At 30.4% G+C, this 20,628-nt stretch overlaps 1 pseudogene; it reads right to left on the reverse strand.

Moving 5' to 3' along the window:
* Window positions 1-3,704: 3,704 nt before the first annotated feature.
* The window catches only part of LOC126893162 (chromobox protein homolog 5-like), a 41,889-nt pseudogene continuing 24,965 nt past the window's right edge, over window positions 3,705-20,628 (reverse strand).

The following is a 20,628-nucleotide window of genomic DNA, read 5'->3' on the forward strand; positions in this document are numbered from 1 at the left end:
ATTGCTTAGGTTTAAAACGGTTAGAAAAAAATAAACAAACTATTGACAGGGCTTTAGCTGGATAAATTTCTCTATCTAATAAGATATATAATGAAGAAGTTGAAAAAGATTGAAGAAGTTGAAGAAATTGATGTTACAATTCTGTTAGTAAAACAAGAACTTGCATTTCGCGTTCGTGATGAGAGCCATAATTCTTCAAACATGGGTAATTTTAAAGAAATTTTTAATTCAGTAGTTAAACGCGATCAGGAAATCCAGGATCATGTTAAAAAATAGAAGGGGTGTTCACGGGTTTGTCAAAAATAATACAAAATTATTTAATATACCTATTGCCTTGCCGATTACGTAAAAAATGAAATTTCAACAGAAATTAATGAAAGTTAATTTTTTTCTATACTAGCGGACGATACTACTGATATAACCGAAAAATCACAGTGTACTTAACAATCCGTTTTGTTAACAAAGTTGGTCAGGTAACAGAAAGATTTTTAGGATTTTTTTGATGTTAGCGAGAATAGATCTGCAGACTCTCTATATTAGGTCTGGATCCCGCGTATGAAAAAAAAGTTGATTAATAGCAAGCTGAAAATTTGTTAATAGCTTAAGGGTGTCTAGTCAGACAAACTTTGATTTATGGGAACACTGGAACAGGGGAAGTTTTAATTGTGGAACAGGTTAAAAATTTGGAACGGTCAGACCACGAAAACGGCATATTTATTTTGTCCGACAGAACAGACTTAAACTCTCCGAACAGAGATTAAACTCTCATGCAAAAATCAGACTGCTATTTATCACCAAATGGGCGTTTTATTGAGTGGAACATGTAGAATATGTCAAATGACAGGAATTATGACAGGTGATAAATAGCAGTCTGATTTTTGCATGAGAGTTCAATCTCTGTTCGGAGAGTTTAAGTCTATTCTGTCGGACAAAATAAATGTGCCGTTTTCGTGTTCTGACCGTTCCAAATTTTTAACCTGTTCCACAATTAAAACTACCCCTGTTCCAGTGTTCCCATATATCAAAGTTTATCCGACTAGACACCCTTAAGCTATTAACAAATTTTCAGCTTGCTATTAATCAACTTTTTTTTCATATGCGGGATCCAGACCTATATAGTTTAATTTCAAACGTGCTTGAGCCATATGATTACAAAAATAAATTAATTGCTCAATTTTACGATGGTGCAAGTGTAATGGCTGGCTCTTTAAACGGATTACAATCAAAAATTAAAGTAGATGCTCCAAAAGCAATTTTTACACATTGTTGCGCTCATAGATTACATTTAGTATTGCAAGACGGCTCAAAATGTATTACAAATTGTAGGATATTTTTTGTCGCCTACCCGAAGTATATGTGTCGCCTACCCGCATACTGAGGTCACGAGCCGCCACTGCATTTTATTACTTATTACATGTTTCTAAACTCTTAACATTGATTCTACTCTAACATTTAGAAACGTTAGCATCAAATTAAAAACCTGCGCCATCTATCCTCGAATTACCCTACCCACAACCAAACTTATATGGAATCATCTGATATTTCTTACTTCGTGCGAATTTAAAAAAAAACGAACACACGAAGTCAAGCAATATTTATTTTAAAGCAATTTAATAACAAATACATAACAATTAAATAAAGCAATAAAGTATTTAACAAACAAATTGAAACTAGTTGTTTTAAAAACAATATCATAAAAAATTTCAATGTAAAACGAATAATGTTTAAATTGTTTTCATTTATTTGTTTTGTTTTTTAGTAGTCAGTGTTAACACCTCTAGTCCTTATGTAAGCTTCTAGCCCAATAAAATAAAATAAAATCAAAATGTAATTCCGTACAGGTTGGAATAAATTTTTTATTAAAGTTTAGGTCAAAACAAAAGATATTTTCAAGAAAGTATATGATTCATATGAGGGGATCATTTTTTAAATAATTAAAAATTGGTAATTTTTGCACAAATTTTTTTCTTTTTTCACTAAAAAAACTAAAAACTTTTTTCACTACTGCGGCAATTCTTGTTTTTAATAAGGATTTTACAATTTTTTTCTGCAAAGATGAAGAGACAGACTTTTATATGAGACTTACTAAATTAAATTTGACCCTTAATTTATTTAAATATTTGTAAATCAAAATTGAAAAACAAATTTCCAAAAAAATATTATTTGGAATATTATTTATATACATTATTATGTATTATATTTTGTATAATATATTTGATATATTATATTTTGTATTCACATTATCTTTGCGAGATTTTGCCAATAATTTGTACAAAGAAAAAAGTTTTTATGATTCTTGAACAAAATTTTACTATTTTGGTAAATTTTTAAAATAAAAATTTGTTTTAATCCTCTTTTGTGATTATTTTTGGTGCCAACTTTTATTTATCAAAATACTAGAGAAAAAAAAATTGAAAAAAATTGTTTATAACTAGTTATTGATTATTTATGGCAAAAAGGGTCATGCAGATGCTATTATTTTTATATGCTAGCCCAAATTAAAAAAAACATTGAAATTGGCCCATTATTAACGGAGATATTGGAAACTACTCCTCCGCCAATTTGCAGACAAAAAGTTTTCATAATTTAAGGTGCAACGAATATCATCATTTTTAAAAATATTCTACAATTTTTATTATGTGTATAAATGACATTGTTAAGTATTAAGGTTAATAAATGTACTCACGTACTTTTAAATGTCAATATTGATAAATAAACAAATTATGAATTTTTAAACTGGGAAAAGCTATCTCGGTCAAAAAGGCTCCTAGAAAATTTTTATTCTTTTGTGGATATGTCAAAAATTACCAATAATACGAATAACGAAAAATAATTTCAAAATTTTTAATCCCGGCGATGATATTAAAAAAATAAATTTTAAACAAATTACACCAATTTTCAAACGCCATTTTGGAGGGGTGTTTAATAGAAATTTTGACTTGTCAATGCATTTATAGAAAATATGCATAAAAGCAAAATAAATGAGACCTTAAAAACTTGTATACTCTATCGGTAATAACCGCGTTTTTGCGATTGAAAAAATGGTAATTTTTTATAAACAAATTAAATATCTCATAAACTACTCAATACTTATCAACCAATTTTTTTCAATTTATAGTGGTATCAGTGCAACTTTTTCTGCAAAACAAAATATTTTATAGTGCCTATTTATATTGCAAATAACATTTTTTGGAAATTTGTTTTTAATTTTGATTTATAATTATTTAAATAAATTAAGGGTCAAATTTAATTTAGTAAGTCTGATATAACAGACTGTTTCTTCATCTTTGCAGAAAAAAATTGCAAAATCCTTAATAAAAACAAGATTTACCGCAGCAGTTAAAAAAGTAAATTTTGTGCAAAAAATTATCCATTTTTAATTATTTAAACAATGATCCCCTCATATGAATCATATACTTTTTTGAAAATATCTTTTGTTTGGACCTAAACTTTGATAAAAAATTTATTCCAACCTGTACGGAATTACATTTTGATTTACATGTATTGTAATTTTATTTGATCGGTCTATAAGTTCTATAACCCCACATGGAGGCATATTTTCGTTTTTGGACGCAATAGTTAGTTTATTTATTTTCGTTAAATTTGCAATTTAAGCAAATAACATAGGTATACCGTACCGAGCTGTACTATCTGATTGTCTTATAGATTTGTTTATTTTCAATAAAAACATTTATTTTTCGCAACAATAAGTTTTTTCAAAAGAAATAAATATTACTTTGAAATACATGGTGATTCCATATAAGTTTGGGTGTGTGTATTATAAGAGATTCCTAAAACTAAAAACTAAACTAAAACTAAACAAACACGCCTTAACTCACAAACCATACATACTCATAGACGTTTCACGTAAATTGTCAAGGTCAAGACAGCAAATTAGTTACCATTCCAATCAAGAGATGTCGCTGTAAGTCAATTCTCTTGTCATATTTAACAACTGACAGTTGACAATTAAATTAATTTTTATTTACTTTTTATTTTACAGTTTGTGGCTTAATTATTTTATTATAGTGGTGTTACGTTTTTAATTAGATTTAATCACAATTTTAATCAAGTGTATTAACCTCCTCTCCATTTTTATGAGTAGAATTTTTAGTTTACATTGATCATCCCGTGTTGTGTTTCTCCACATTAAAAAAAACAATATAATAGATCCTGAAACAGTTTATTCCAATAGACAAGTGTGTCATCAACATTTCGGACCTATATATTTTTGGAAGTTTGTAAAAGATTATAAGGTATTTATCTAAACAATCATCCTACAAGATTCTTTCAAAAATTTTCATTTAAGTCGATACACATCAGTGCTTTCACGTGACACATAGCAGTAGTGTTTAGCATTTTGAAAACAAATTGGAATATTTGAAGTTTTCAGTAAAATATGGAATAAAACATTGAATTGTCTTTCTGTTGTTTTAATTTCCTGCGAAATTTCATCAAAAATCCCGCAAAATTTATAATTTGAAATTCTCACGTAAGTAAAATTTGTCATTTTAGTTCCCATTCCAATCAAGAGATGGCGTTAATTCGATCCGAAAGATTAACATGGTCGTGAAACGTCTATAAGTATGTATGGTTTGTGCCTTAACTACTTTAGTCCGACCCCGACCACTTTAGTCGCTCTTCATAGAACGCAATGACTATCTGTGGGCATTTAAGGTTGGCTTCTTTGGCTGGTACTATGTCAGCCTCCTTAACGCCGACCCACTTCATTAGGAAGAACAGTTGTCCTAAACAAAAATAGGCATTAATAAATAGACAATGAAAATAATAATAAAAACATCTTTTTTTTAAAGCATCTACATCAGACTTTTATTCAGTGCTGCACAGATTAATACATATTCAGCAACACATAAGCCAGGAGCATAATTGCTGACAGATAAAAACTGAGGAAAAAGAAGCTAAAGCAAATATTGTAATGGGACTTATGGGGCAACCCATCGATGCAACAGCAAACTACAGTGTGTCTGCGTAACTTGAAACCATATGGGAAACTTTTTGAAGTTATACTTCTTTACGGGCGTAATGACGGTGAAATTTTATATGTGAAAACCTAGCGACCGGGCGCATGCGCATTATAACTTTGTTCTGATTAGATGTTCAAATGACATGACAAAAATTATCCAATATGGCAGCTGTGCCACAGCTGTGGGACTGTGCATGGTTTGGTTATAATGTATGCTTGTTGCGTTTTAAAATTTGTAGGAAGAGAAACAACAAACAAAAAGTTAGTTAATAGTTATACTGCCTTTTTAAATAGTTTTCATATTGTATTTTTGGACTTATTTACATAGAAGAGATGATTGTTGCATGCCAATGTGAAAGCTCATCAGACTGTGCCTAGTATGAGTGCCGCAGATCTCGCTTATTCAAAGCTAAAGAATCTTTCACTGGTAAGTGTTTTATAAATAGTTGATCAAATTTTGTTATGATATTTGAAAATAGCCACTTTGCACGACGCAAGTGATTGCGAAATTTATTAGTCGTTATACGGGCTCCGATACCTACCTTGAACCTACCAAAATACATAAGTAGTATGTAATACTTTTATTTACATAATTTGATTACCATCAAAATTTCTATCAATATTCACCTAATATATTGTCTTCTTACTCTATGTTTTGTTGTATTTTTTCAATTCTAAATCATTTCAATTCAAAATCAGAATAATTTGATTTACATAAGTTAAAAATGTCAAAAGGTTAATCTGTTTAGTTAGACGATCTTCGCACATAATGACAAGCTGTCTCTGTGGCGAAGTTTTAATGCGGGTGAATCCCAATACAACGCAAATACCAGCCGCGTGGTAAGTTGGTTCGAATCCCAATAGAAACTTTTATTTTTTTATTTTTTTTTATACATTTTATGATTGTAAGTATATTTATTATATAATTTTATTTTCAGAAAATACGTATTTAGTTAAAAATTTTTCCGACAATTAATGTTCAGAAATCATTTGTGGCATTTTTAATGTGTTTTTTGGCACTGTTTTAATAAAAATGTTTGAGAAGTAGTAAGTATAAATTAATTTAATATTTAAATAAAATATAAATAAAAAGTATATTAATTTCGTTTATAATCATATAATCATATAATAGAAGTATAACTTCTTACGTGCGTACAAAGTACACACACATTCTTTTTTTTATTTTCAATTTTACAAAAAAAAGTTATTCTTCATAAAGTGTTCTGCATAGTCTAAAACATAAGATTCAATCATAAGATATCAAATTTTATCAACAGTATACGAGGTGTATCAAAAATATGAATTTCGCTCAAGAGGAAAGTACCTTTATACAGGGTGTAACAAAAATACAGGTCATAAATTAAAGTACATATTCTGGGACCAAAAATAGTTCGAATGAACCTAATTTATCTTAGTACAAATGTGCACATAAAAAAAGTTATAGCCCCTCTAAGTTACAAAATGAAAATCGATTTTCTCGAATATATCGAAAACTATTAGAGATTTTTTATTGAAAATGGACATGTGGCACTCTTATGGCAGGAATATCTTAAAGCAAAATTATACTGAAATGTGTGCAGCCCCTAAAAATTTTATGGGGTTTTGTTCCCTTAAACCCCCCCCCCCAAACTTTCGTGTACGTGCCAATTATATTATTATTGTGGTACCATTAGTTAAATTCAATATTTTCAAAACTTTTTTGCCTCTTAGTATTTTTTCGATAAGGCAGTTTTTATCGAGATGCGGCTTCTTTTTTAATATGTTTACATAAAAAATTTATGGAGGTTTTGTGCCTTTAAACCCCCCAAATATTTGTGTACGTTCCAAATAAACTATTACTGCGGTACCATTAGTTAAACACAGTGTTTTTAAAACTTTTTTGCCTCTTTGTATTTTTTCGATAAGGCTGCTTTTATCGAGATGTGGCTTGTTTTTTAATATGGTTCAAAATATATCTAAAAATTTAAATCATAAATAAATTTTCATATTATTACCAAGTCTCCATAATCGTAATTAACCATAATATACATACAAATATGTGGTGGATTTGAAAATATTAAAAACATCTCAATAAAAACTGACTTTTCGAAAAAGTACTAAGAGGCAAAAAAGTTTTTAAAACATTTTATTTAACTAATGGTACTACAATAATAATTAAATTGGAACGTACACAAAAGTTTGGGGGGGTTTAAAGGAACAAAACCCCCCATAAAATTTTTAAGGGGTGTCAAAATTTGACTATAATTTTTTCTTAAGATACTATTACTGACATAAGAATGCCACATGTCCATTTTCAATAAAAGGTCTCTAATAGTTTTAGATATACTTATTGGAAAAAATCGATTTTCATTTTGTAACTTCAAAGGGCTGTAACTTTTTTTTATGTGCACATTTGTACCAAGGTAAGTTAGGTGCAATCGAACTATTTTTGGTCCCAGAATATGTGATTAAATTTATGACCTGTATATCAGAATATCGAAAAAAAATTTTAAGAAAGGTTGTTTGGAATTAAAAATTATGTTATAATATGCAATTACGTTCTTCTAATTAAAAAAAAATTATTTTTTAAAAAATAATTTTTTTTTTCAAATTACGGATATCCAACATCATTTTTATTACCATAACTCCGTTATTATTAATTTTACAAAAAAAAAAGATATTCTTTATAAAAAGGTCTGAATAGTCTAACAACTAAGATGCAATTATAAGATATCAAATTTTATCAATTTTATACGAGGTATGTAAAAAGATATAAATTTTGCTAAGAGTAAAAACCTTTATTGTTCAAGTAGAAGGACGTAATTTCATATTAAAGCATAGTTTTAAATTACGAAAAACTTTTTAAAATAACAATTTTCAATATTGTGAAAAATAAAAGTACTTTACTCTTGAGCGAAATTCATATTTTTTGATACACCTCGTATAAAATTGATAAAATTTGATATCTTATAATTGAACCTTAGTCGTTAAACTACGTAGACTTTTTTTATAAAGAATAACTTTTTTTCGTAAAATGACTAATAACTGAGTTATCGTAATAAAAATAATGTTGGGTATCCGTAATTTGAAAAAAAAATTCAAACTTTTTTTTTCAATTAGAAGAGTGTAATTGCATATTGTAACATAATTTTTAATTCCAAATAACTTTTCTTAATACAAATTTTCGATATTGTGAAATATAAAGGTACCTACTTTCCCCTGGAGCGAAATTCATATTTTTGACATACCTCGTATACTGTTATTAAAATTTGATATCTGATGATTGAATCTTAGGTTTTAAACCATGCAGAGCACTTTGTGAAGAATAACCTTTTTTTCTAAAATTGATAATAAAAAAGCTTTCCATATGGTTCCAAGTTACGCATATAGGATGAGGCAGATAAACAGCCTATTAGAAATGGCTCGAGAACCAAAGGCAACAGAATTATGAAAATTAGAATGAAGGGGTTTTGAAGAGTGAAGAAAATATTTTCATCTATTTGCTACTTCCGGTTATAGCTTCATTTTTTTTTAAATGGGACACCCTGTATATTTCCACAATTTTGGATTCTCCTTTTTTCTTAAAATATAAGGTTTCGTAATATTATACAGGGTAGTTTAAAATATAATTACGTTTTTTATTAATTTCGTAGCAATTTTCACACCCTGTAGAATTGTAGTAGTTTGACATTAAAAACTCTATTTATATTCTAATGATTTTTAATATAGTCTGTGTAATGTATTGGCCATGTAATTATAAACCCCACTCGCGACGCTCATGTATTGCTAATTATCGCATTATATTTTAGTTAGTTTACAGGTAAAAGAATTTACCAGTTGTATTTGATATGTAGTCAAATAAAGATTTGTTTTGGGTTCATCCAAGTGTTTTTGTGCCGAACATTTCATGGCGACGAAGATAAAAACGTTTTTAAAGTGTGTATAAGTGAATACAAAATGTCGAAAAACGGAAAATTAGATTTATCGTTAAATTTGGAATTTAATCCCAGAATTTGTGAATGGAATGTGTTTATAAAAAGACTAGAACAATATTTCATCGCTAGAGAAATTACAGATGTTAATATTAAAAGAGCTATTTTGTTATATAGCCTTTCAGAAGAAGCTTATATCTTGTTATCCGACTTGTCCGTGCCTAAAAAACCTGAAGAATGTGAATTTAATGTCATTGTAAAAAGCCTAGATAGCTACTATAACAAAACTTGTTTAGTGTGGGTAGAAAGGGCAAAGTTTTATGGTGCTTCGAAAACAAAAAGTGAAAGTGTACAAAATTGGAGTGTACGTTTAAAAAAACTAGCCGGTACTTGTGAATTTGGAAAAAATTTGGAAACGAAATTAACAGATTGTTTATTTCAAAATATAATGATGGAAAAGTAAAGAATACGCTATTTGCACTGAAGTCAGATATCACATTTAATAAAGCTATGGAAACAGCACAAATTGAAGAAGCAGCAATAACTGGCATTAACGAAGTAGATAGCAGAAGTGTGGTGAAAGTGGAACCAGTAGAAGAAAGAGAGGTGTGTCAAATAACGAGTGGAAGTTGCAGTAAGGAAATATTGCAAGTATCACATGGCAGAGCACATCAACAAGAACGGCGATTTAAGAAGACTAGACCTTCAACTTCAGGGATGCAGAGACATAGTTCGGATTTTAATCGTGATGAGTCCAGTGGTAGTGTTCAAAAGTGTTTCAGGTGTGATAAAAGACATCCGCCTTCAGTACGTCCCTATAAGGATTATATCTGCAATTTATGTAACGTTCGAGGACACTTAAAACGGGTATGTAGAAATAGATTTTTAAATTTATTGGAAGAAGGAACTGAATCATCTGTATTATGTATATCAGCAAATAATGATCCGCCAATTTATATTGATATCAGTATTAGAGGTAAAATGTTTAAAATAAAATAAAAATGTATACCATTTTTATTCATGTAAAATGTTTAAATTTGAATTAGATTCGGGCGCCGCGGTCTCTGTCCTACCTTTTAGTATATATAACAAATATTTTAATACACAACCGTTATCTCAAGTTAATGTATCGTTAGTTAATTTTTCGGGAGACAATGTTCATCCTAAGGGCAAAATTAACTTACCAGTAACTTTTTCAAAACAAACAAATAATTTGGATTTTTATGTTATGCATCGAGAAACTCCAGCCTTGCTAGGCAGAAATTTTATTAGGTGTTATAATATGGGTTTCAGGGAACTAAATTTTATTGAAGCAGATAAACATAATGAAATAATGGGGTGGTTAATAAAAGATTTTCCCACTGTAGTTTCTGACAAATTGGGCACATTTAATAAATTTCAGTTAAAATTTAATATTAAACCAGATGCCAGACCTAAATTTTTTAAACCCAGAGTGGTTCCTTTTCTTTTAAGAAACCAGGTAGAGATGGAATTAGATAAAATGGTCCAGGAGGGCATTATATCTCCAGTTGAATTTTCGGAATGGGGAACACCCATAGTACCGATTTTAAAAAATGATGGAGGTGTTAGGATTTGTGGTGATTTCAAAATAACTATCAATCCTTTTATCGAAGCGGATAAATATCCGTTACCACGGATCGATGATTTATTTGCAATTTACAGGGTGGTCAAGAGTTTTCTAAAATTGACCTGAGTCAAGCTTATCAGCAAGTTGTGATTCATCCAGATTTTCGGAAATATACGGTTATTAGTACTCATAAGGGATTATTTGCATTTAATCGTCTACCATACGGAGTTGTATCAGGTCCATCCCAGTTCCAACGTATTATGGAACAAATATTTCTCAATATGCCAAGTATATCTATTTTTTTAGATGATATTCTAATTACAGGAAGGAATAGGGAAGAACACACTAAGAATTTGTGTAAAGTTTTAGCGATTTTACAAGAATGTGGTCTTACAGTAAAAAAGAAAAATGTACGTTTTTCGCGGAATCAGTATCTTATCTTGGATTTATAATTGATAAAAGGGGCTTGCATAAAAGTCAAGATAAAATTCGGGCTATTGAGGATAACCCAGAACCTATTATAATCGATTCATTCCAAATCTCCCAAACATTGTTCATTGTTTATATAAGCTTTTAAAACAAAATGTAGTTTGGCACTGGGATGAAGAATGTCAATTAGCTTTTGACACTATTAAACAAATGTTAGCTTCAGATCTAGTATTAGTTCATTACGACCCAACCTTAGAATTAAATTTAACGGTTGATAGTTCAGATTATGGGATCGGAGCTGTTCTCTCGCATAGTTTGAAAGATGGTAGCGAGAAACCAATCTATTTTGCTAGTAGAACGCTCAGCGATACCGAAAAGGCTTATTCGACTCTAGATAAAGAAGCAACTGCTATAGTGTGGGGAATCAAACGTTTCTACCAATTTTTATATGGGAAGGAGTTCAATTTAATCACAGATAACAAGGCGTTAGTATCCATTTTTGGCTCTAAAAATGGGATACCGGTTACAGCGGCAAATAGATTGCAGCGATATGCAGTATTTTTAAGTGGTTTCAATTTTAATATAAAGCATGTATCGACACAAAAAAATGTAGCAGACTTTTTAAGTAGATTGCCTTCAAATAAGTCGATAAGGCTAGATTCTTCTAAGTTTAATATAGAGGAAACTGTTAATTTAAATTATTTAGCAGAAAGCGAAGAAATTCCTATTAATGTGAGTGATATAAGGAAAAAAACAAAATTAGATCCGATTTTGTCTCGTGTAACTGAATATGTTACGGCCAAATGGCCCACAAATGTTGAATTAGAAATTAAACCCTATTTCCTTAAACGAAATGAAATATCTATTGAAGATGGCGTCTTATTGTGGGGACAAAGAGTAATTGTTCCTAGTAAACTACGAAATAAATTACTGAATGAATTGCATTCAGCTCACTTTGGTATAGTTAAGATGAAATTATTAGCTAGGTCTTATATTTGGTGGCCATCATTAAATACAGAAATTGAAGTTCTCAGCAAGAACTGCATTCCATGTCAGCACATGAAGGCAGATCCTCCTAAGGTTCCCTTACAAGGCTGGAGAATTCCTCAAAATGTTTGGTCACGCGTGCATATAGATTTTGCCGAAACACGAAAAACTCATTTTCTTATAATTTTGGATGCTTTTTCTAAATGGGTAGAAGTTTGTCCAATGTCTTCAGTCACCTCAATGGCTACGATTGCTAAACTTAGGGAGTGTTTTGCTCGTTATGGTTTACCGGAAGTACTTGTCAGCGATAACGGCCCGCAGCTAACATCGCAAGAATTTAAACATTTTACTTTAATTAATGGTATTAAACATATAACAATACCTCCTTTTTCAGCACATTGCAACGGTGCTGCTGAAAATAGCGTTAAACAGTCAAGCATTTTTTGTTAAAAGATATTGATCAAAGGAATATTAATTTATCATTGTCTAAATTTTTATTGACATATAGGAACACAGTGCACCTGTCGACAGGTACTTCTCCCGCTAAGATATTTTTTGGAAGGGCTTTGCGAACGCGTCTAGATTTAATTAAACCTGATGATTTACAAAACCAACAATCAAACCCAGTTGATTTAATACAAATTAGACGTAACTTAATGCAAGCGCAAGAAAATAATAAGAAATATTATAGGGGGAGGAGACAGGTAGAGTTTGTAGTGGGGGATATCGTTTTAGTTAAAGATTATAGAAACACCAAGGTGTCGTGGTGCAAAGCAAAGATTTTACGAATTTTAGGTAGAAGAGCATATTTGGTAAATCCGTTAGGGAGTAAACTTACGTGGAAAAGACATTGTAATCAAATTAAAATAGTTTTTAATAGTAATTTAGAAGGTATTACCTTTGCGAAGACGATGCCCGATAGTTCAGAGGAAAATAATATTCAAAATAACGAGGAAAATGTTATCCAAGCCGCTACAAACTCAACAGGAAATCTAGGTGGGGAGCCTCAGCTAGACTCTCAAAATGATAGTGATGTTATCCAAGAGTCAGGCATCCCACATAGACGTCCAATAAGATCTAGAAAAGAACCAAAACGTTTTGGATTCGAAATATAGTATTTAGGAATTTAGTTTTGTTGTGTTCCTAAATTTAGTTATAAGTAGGATTTTAGGGTGGGGTGATGTAATGTATTGGCCATTTGATTATAAACCCCACTCGCGACGCTCATGTATTGCTAATTATCGCATTATATTTTAGTTAGTTTACAGGTAAAAGAATTAACCAGTTGTATTTGATATGTAGTCAAATAAAGATTTGTTTTGGGTTCATCCAAGTGTTTTTGTGCCGAACATTTCAGTCTGCTATTGTTAAAAATTAGTATAGCCAAATGTTTAATTTTAGTATACAGGGTTGGTCGAAACTCGGAATGAGTATTTTCTGAGTTTTCTTAAATGGAACACCCTGTATTTTAATATTGCAATTAAATGATATTTTATGGTATTTTTTTATTTCTTTAGCATTCCCTATACCTGACTGCTTTAATTTGCGCTCAATTGTTAATCGCACCAACAATCATTATCTACTACTAGGTATTTTGATAGCTTAACAATTATTGTTGGTAATTTTAACCATGAGTCTAGATTAATATGTATTTATTTTCGAAAAATTATTTGTGATTGAATATTTTCACGGCCAACCCAATAAAATTTCACGTATTTTGTGTTGCAATTAATGTTTGGCTTGAATCACCAATAACTCACAAATTAAAGCAGTTGGATATAGGGAATGCTTAAGAAATAAAAAAGTACCATAAAATATCATTTCGTTTCAATACTAAAATACAGGTTGTTCCATTTAAGAAAACATAAAATACTCATTCCAATGAGTCCAAATTCCAACATAAAAATTTACCTGTACTAATAATTCTTAACAATACTAGACTATATTAAAAATCATTTGACCATAGATAGATTTTTTGATGTCACACTACTACAATTCTACAGGGTGTGAATATTGCTACGAAATTAATAAAAAAAAGTTAACTAGTTTTGATGGGAAATAAGCCACAATTTTACTAAAAAATGATTTTATTAACGTTTCGACGCCCAAATCTGGTGTAGTTGTCAAAATACAAAAAGTATTGTAATATTTTGATACAAAAAATAATAAACAATATTTCTTATATTTTGACAACGACACCCGATTTGGGTGTCGAAACGTTAATAAAATCATTTCTTAGTAAAATTGTGGCTTATTTCCCATCAAAACTAGTAAGCTTATTTCCCATAAAAAAAGGTAGGTAATAATTGTCTTTTAAACTACCCTTTATAACATTACAAAACCTCATATTTTAAGAAAGAAGACATCAAGGAGAATCCCAAAATGTAAAAATATACAGGGTGTCCCATTTAAAAAAACTAAGTTCTAAGCAACTTCCTGTATAACCGGAAGTAGCAAATAGATGCAAATATTTTCATTAAATAGATCACTCTTCAAAACCCCTTCATTCCAATTTTCATGATTCCGTAGCGTTTGGTTCTCGAGATATTTCTAATAGGCCATTGATCTACCTTACCCTGTATATAGGTTTGACAATACAGTAGACTCTCTCTATAACGAGAACTGAAATGGCGGACTAATTACCTTGTTATATGCGGATCTGGTTATATCAGGCAACAATAATATTGTGCATACTTATGAATATATAGTTTTCTAAAACATTAACTTCCTATAGGGAAGCCGTTCGGAGCAATATAAGATGCTAAATATTGTTTCTCAACAATAAGGCTCCGCCATCAGAAATTGTAAATTTTCTTAAAATATTCAATATCGGTTGATAGATAAACAGAACAGGAAGAGGTTTATTCTAAGAGGTGGATTTTATTACAGTACTATCCTCGATAACCACACATATCTTGCAGTTAAGGTTTTTATTTATAGCCATTACAGCGCTAAAAACAGGTAAAGATACATATTCTATGATTTCATTTTTCCTCGTTATAACCAAATATGCCTCGTTATGGAGGTGTTACTGTTTAATAGGAATTTCATGGGACATCTAGTGCACCTCGTTATAAGCGAAACCTCGTAATAACCGGCGGGTGTAATTTCCTCACCAAAATAATCTTTTACCTGCGTTTAGAAGGGTATGTCATAATCCGACAGGTATTTTCCTCACCAAGACCGAAATGGTTATTTCAGGTAGATTTTACTAAAAGGCATTCAATTGAATTATTTATCTATTATTAAATTACAGTAGGTAGTAATACCTATAACAATTAATTAATTATATTATATTATTTTTAGTCACAATTGGAATTTTGACAAAAATGGCATGTTTAATAGAAAGTGATTGCGGTAAACCTTACGCGGTATTGGTATTTGAAAACTTTATTTTTTATAAAGTGAAAGTTTTAAAAAGTGCAGAAGTGTTCTGGAGGATAAAACAACTTGTAGTGCGAAATTTTTTACTGTTGTTCTGAAGCTATTTCCTTGTGGCATTTTTATAATTAGTCGAGTGTCGTTGTCAACATACAAAATAATACTAAATAAACAAAAATGTTTATTTAGTAATAAATAAATGGGCTTTTATTTATTACTTGGGCGTCGAAACGTTAATAAATTTATTTTTTTGGTAAAATTGTGGCTTATTTCCCATCGAAAATACTTAAATTTTTTACTATTGGTGCAACTTTTACAATATCTAGTAGTAGCCTACAACATAATCATGAACCAGATTGCCAGAAGTTAGATCGAAAAATTATTTCTAACTATTGTAAACGTAAAGCCAAAGAGAATATTGTTGAAAAACCAGCAAAAATTATACGCCAAGCGCTTGCAGCTAATTTGTCTGAAACAATTACTACGATTGTTGTCAGTTACATAAGAAAAATATATAATTATCGACGAAAAATGATGCCTGATCGACTTACTTCCAATATTGATGAGGTTCAAGAATTTGTGAAGAGGTGTGCTCAAAAAATATCCAAAACCAAGAGGGAAAATTTTCTCTTTATAAACTGTGTCAAAAGTAGGATAATTGTATTTAGTTGTGAAACAAATATAAGACTTTTAGCCACATTGAAATTTATTATATGGATGGCACATTTTCTTACTGTACCACATATTATTTGCAATTATTCACTATTCATGGGCTAATTAATGGGCATTATATTTCTTTATTATACTGTTTACTGCGAAACAAAAAAAAAACAGAAATTAACAATATTTTTTATTTGTTAAAATCAGAAATTTTTAAAGCTCTCAAAATTGAGTTTAATGCTAGTAAAATTTTTGAAGATTTTGAAAAGGCTATACATAATGCAATCATTGAAATGTGTCCGAACACTGAAATACATGGTTTTAAATTTTACCTACACCAAGCTTGGTATAGAAATGTTTTGGTCTCCTGAATCAGAATATAAAAATTATTATGTAGGAGGCAAGTGGCTCAAACATACTTTTGGCCTTACATAAAACCAGCAGACGTATCAGCTTGTTCTGTGTTTGATTTAATGTCATGCAAACCAGAAAATGAAATTAAAAATAGATATGTTGCTTACTTAGTTGAAACTTGTATAGACGAAACTGCCATATTCTCCCCATATTTGTGCACAGATACAAATTCTTGTGTTATTCGTATTACGAATGCTTGCGAATCTTTTCATTCGCATTTTAATTTATCGTTTTGTAATACGCATCCATCCATATATTATATTTTCTTTGAAAAAATTAAAAAATTTCAGGTAGATACGTATCTTAAAATTTAAAGTTTGCATAATGCAAAACATATCAAAGATAAACAAGCTAAACTGAAATTGAAAAATGTAGAAAATTTATTAATAAGATATCAGTCTAATCAAATGACTAGAATGGATTTTTTAAATTGTCTGTCTTATTATAGTAAATATTAAATAATAATTTATACGTCTTGCATAATATTATCTATGGGCCATTTCACGAACATACGCCTGTTTTGGATTACTTCGACAACGAATATTTTACTGTGCAACATAAGAAGTACGAAAGTAAATGGCGCTAATAATTATTCCAATAAACAACAATGTAATTTGCAATTTACTTTCGTTCTTCTTATTTTGCACAGTAAAATATTCGTTGTCGAAGTAATCCAAAACAGGCGTATGTTCGTGGAATAGGGTATATCTTATAAATTATTATGATATTGTAAGGAAATTAATGTCTTGTATTCGGATTTCGGATGCTTTCATAATATACATTCCTAAATTAAATCTATATTTTTATTTTATTACCTGAGTGAGTTGGTGAGGAAAATACCTACCGGATTAATAGGAACCCTTAAATTTGGTGAGGAAAATACCTGTCGGATTATATGTTTTTACTGGTTAGTGAGGAATTTACCTCCGCCCGTAATAACCGTGTTCGTTATAGAGAAAGTCTACTGTAGTTTGACAAAGTTCAAAATTAATATACCAGGCACGGAAGACTGGGAGGAAGGTGTACCAATACAAGCTGAAGCTACCTGGTACACTGATGGCTCAAAAACTCAAAACACCGGAGAGTGTAGGAGCCAGTATAGTAGAGACAAAGCAAGAGATAAATTTTCCGGTAAGTCTAGAGCAGGGGTCACCAATTATATTTCCGGAGGGTCCGTTTCGAAAACCTATGACACTCCGCGGTCAGGAGTTAACACTACCTGCCTATGGACCAAGAGCTAGCAACGTCGGGAAAACAGTGATTTTAAGACACTTGGTTTTTTAATATATTATTCCCTGTGCTTCCTTGAACACCTTACCGCCCATGTGGCTACTGAGACAGGTTGCGTTCATTACTGCGCAGCGCACCTGTATAGGTAAATCTATCGAATTTAAAATTATTTTAAGACGAAAAATTTGTTTGCCATTACTTTTTAAACATTAGAAATATGAATTATAATTGCCAGGCATTTCTGTGGTTGCTAAATATGCGCCAGACGCTATTTTTTATAAATAATAATTGAGCAAACAAAGCTCTTAAGCAACCGCAACCTAAGCGTTAACCTCCGATGGCGCGCCACAAAATGCTATGTACTCTCTACGCTACTTTACGGAGTAGAAGGGTGGACGTTAACAGCAGCAACTATAAAGAAGTTAGCGGCTCTAGAAATGTGGCTGTATCGACGCATACTGAGAATTCCTTGGACAGACAGAGTGACCAACACAGAGGTATTGAGACGAATGGGTAAAGAGTTGGAATTGTTAACAACTGTTAAAAGGAGGAAAGCGTCATACCTGGGCCATGTGTTCCGTAATGATAAGTACAGTCTGCTACAGCTTATCGTCGAAGGCAAGATTGAAGGTAGAAGAGGTTTGGGCAGGAAGAAGAAATCCTGGCTGAGAAACTTGAGAGAATGGTTTCAAATACCAGAAGCTGCGAACATAATACATGCGGCACAAAACAGAGAAACCTATCGTTTGATGGTCGCCAACCTTCGGTAGAAGACGGCACATAAAGAAGAAGAATAATTGAAAAATTTAAGTCATTTTAGTATGTCTGAAATTTTAATATTATATTATTTACACATAAATAAATGCAAAATTAATTTGCCAGGCATTAATTCGGTTGCATTCATCAGCCAGATGGATTTAAAATCATAAAAATAATGTGTATTTTCAGCAAAACGATCGCTGCTTGGGTTAAGAAACTAGACAAACAAAAGATACGACAATTTCGGGGGTGAATGTTGTCCGCACATGTTATTAAGATGGCCAGTCACAGTCGCAATAAATTCCCAGTTTGTTAACGATTCTTGTCGAGTTTCTATTTAGTGAAAAGTAATTGTGATACAATATAATGGCAAATAAAATACAATGTGTGTTTTGCAAGAAAAAAAAACGAGAATATAATAACTTTTGTGGATGATAAACTGTTAAAGTGTAAAGAAGTTTTGAGTGCGCGTATGAAATACAATTTAAAATATAATAATGCACAGTTACCGGACCAAGTGAATACCACTGATGGATACCATAAAAAATGTTACAATTCTTTAGCAGCCTTAATGGCTAAGTACCGTAACATATCTGACATTAATTCAGTTTTGTCAAATCTTCGTCATACATCAAGTTCTTCGCTGTCAAGTGTGAGTGACACTGTTTTAGATAGTGATGAATTTTCCAATTTATCGTCGACCGGTTTTTCTGATACATCTAGTTCTAAGACATTATTACCAAAAACTTCAATTAGTATAAGTGAAACAGTGGCATATGACGAGGCTTCTTCAAGTTTATGTACCAGTTCAAATTTCCAAGAAACAAACTTTTGTCCTGAAATCCCGCCGATTGATATCAGTCAACAGACACAGGTAATAAAAGAATATGTTTTTATTGTGGAAAAGATAGAAAACAATTGAAGTGTAAGAAACAAATTCTACATTCCTGTAATGATGTTAAGATATATGATAAAATAACAGAGTGGGTAACAAAATTACAAAATCAGGAGTTATTAAAAAAAATTAATGATAGTAGAGCTTTAAATACCTAGTTTAATTTTTTATCATCATTCATGTGAATTGGAATATTTAAATAAATATAAAAAAATTATTTCTGATACTACACGTACCTCCTGGCACAATGTGAGAGATATTCACATGAATATTTTTAAAAAAATTGTGTCCATAATTGAAGAAACAGTAGTAGCAAAAAATAAATATCTGTTATTAGCTTCTCTTTGTGACACCTACAACGAAGAATTACAAGAAGAGTTAACACTTCAACCTGATGCAGATGTCCATGTAATTACAAATAATCAGCTTGAAGAAAAAATATTAAAACATTTTAAGCAAATTAAGATTGTAACAAAAAAGAAGAAAAAAATTATTATGCATAAAAATAGTCATTTATTGTAAGATGAAGATATTGTGACACTTGAAGAAAATGATCTTATCGATAAAGTTGCGTACGTTTTGATGAAAATATATATCATTTTAAATGATTTTAAATCCATCTCGCTGATTACTGCAACCGAGTTAATGTCTGGCAAATTAATTTTGCATTTATTTATGTGTTAATAGTATAATATTAAAATTACAGACATACTAAAAAAATTTATATTTTTCTATTATTATTTATAATAAATAGCGTCTGGCGCGCATTTAGCAACCACAGAAATGTCTGGCAATTATAATTCATGTTTCTAATAATGTTTGAGAAGTAATGACAAAAAAATTTTTTGTCTTAAACTAATTTCAAATATATTTACCTGAATCTTTTGTTTGTCTTATTTCTTAACACAGCCAGCGTACATTTTGATGAAAATATATATCATTTTAAATGATTTTAAATCCATCTGGCTGATTACTGCAACCGAGTTAATGTATGGCAAATTAATTTTGCATTTATTTATGTGTTAATAATATAATATTAAAATTACAGACATACTAAAATGATTTACATTTTTCTATTATTATTTATAATAAATAGCGTCTGGCGCACATTTAGCAACCACAGAAATGTCTGGAAATTATAATTCATGTTTCTAATATTGTTTGAGAAGTAATGACAAAAAAATTTTTTTGTCTTAAACTAATTTCAAATATATTTACCTAAATCTTTTGTTTGTCTTATTTCTTAACACAGCCAGCGTACGTTTTGATGAAAATATATATCATTTTAAATGATTTTAAATCCATCTGGCTGATTACTGCAACCGAGTTAATGTCTGGCAAGCTAATTTTGCATTTATTTATGTGTAAATAACATAATATTAAAATTTCA

The sequence above is a fragment of the Diabrotica virgifera genome, chromosome 10, assembly GCF_917563875.1.
Source record: "Diabrotica virgifera virgifera chromosome 10, PGI_DIABVI_V3a".
Taxonomy (NCBI): Eukaryota; Metazoa; Arthropoda; class Insecta; order Coleoptera; family Chrysomelidae; genus Diabrotica; species Diabrotica virgifera.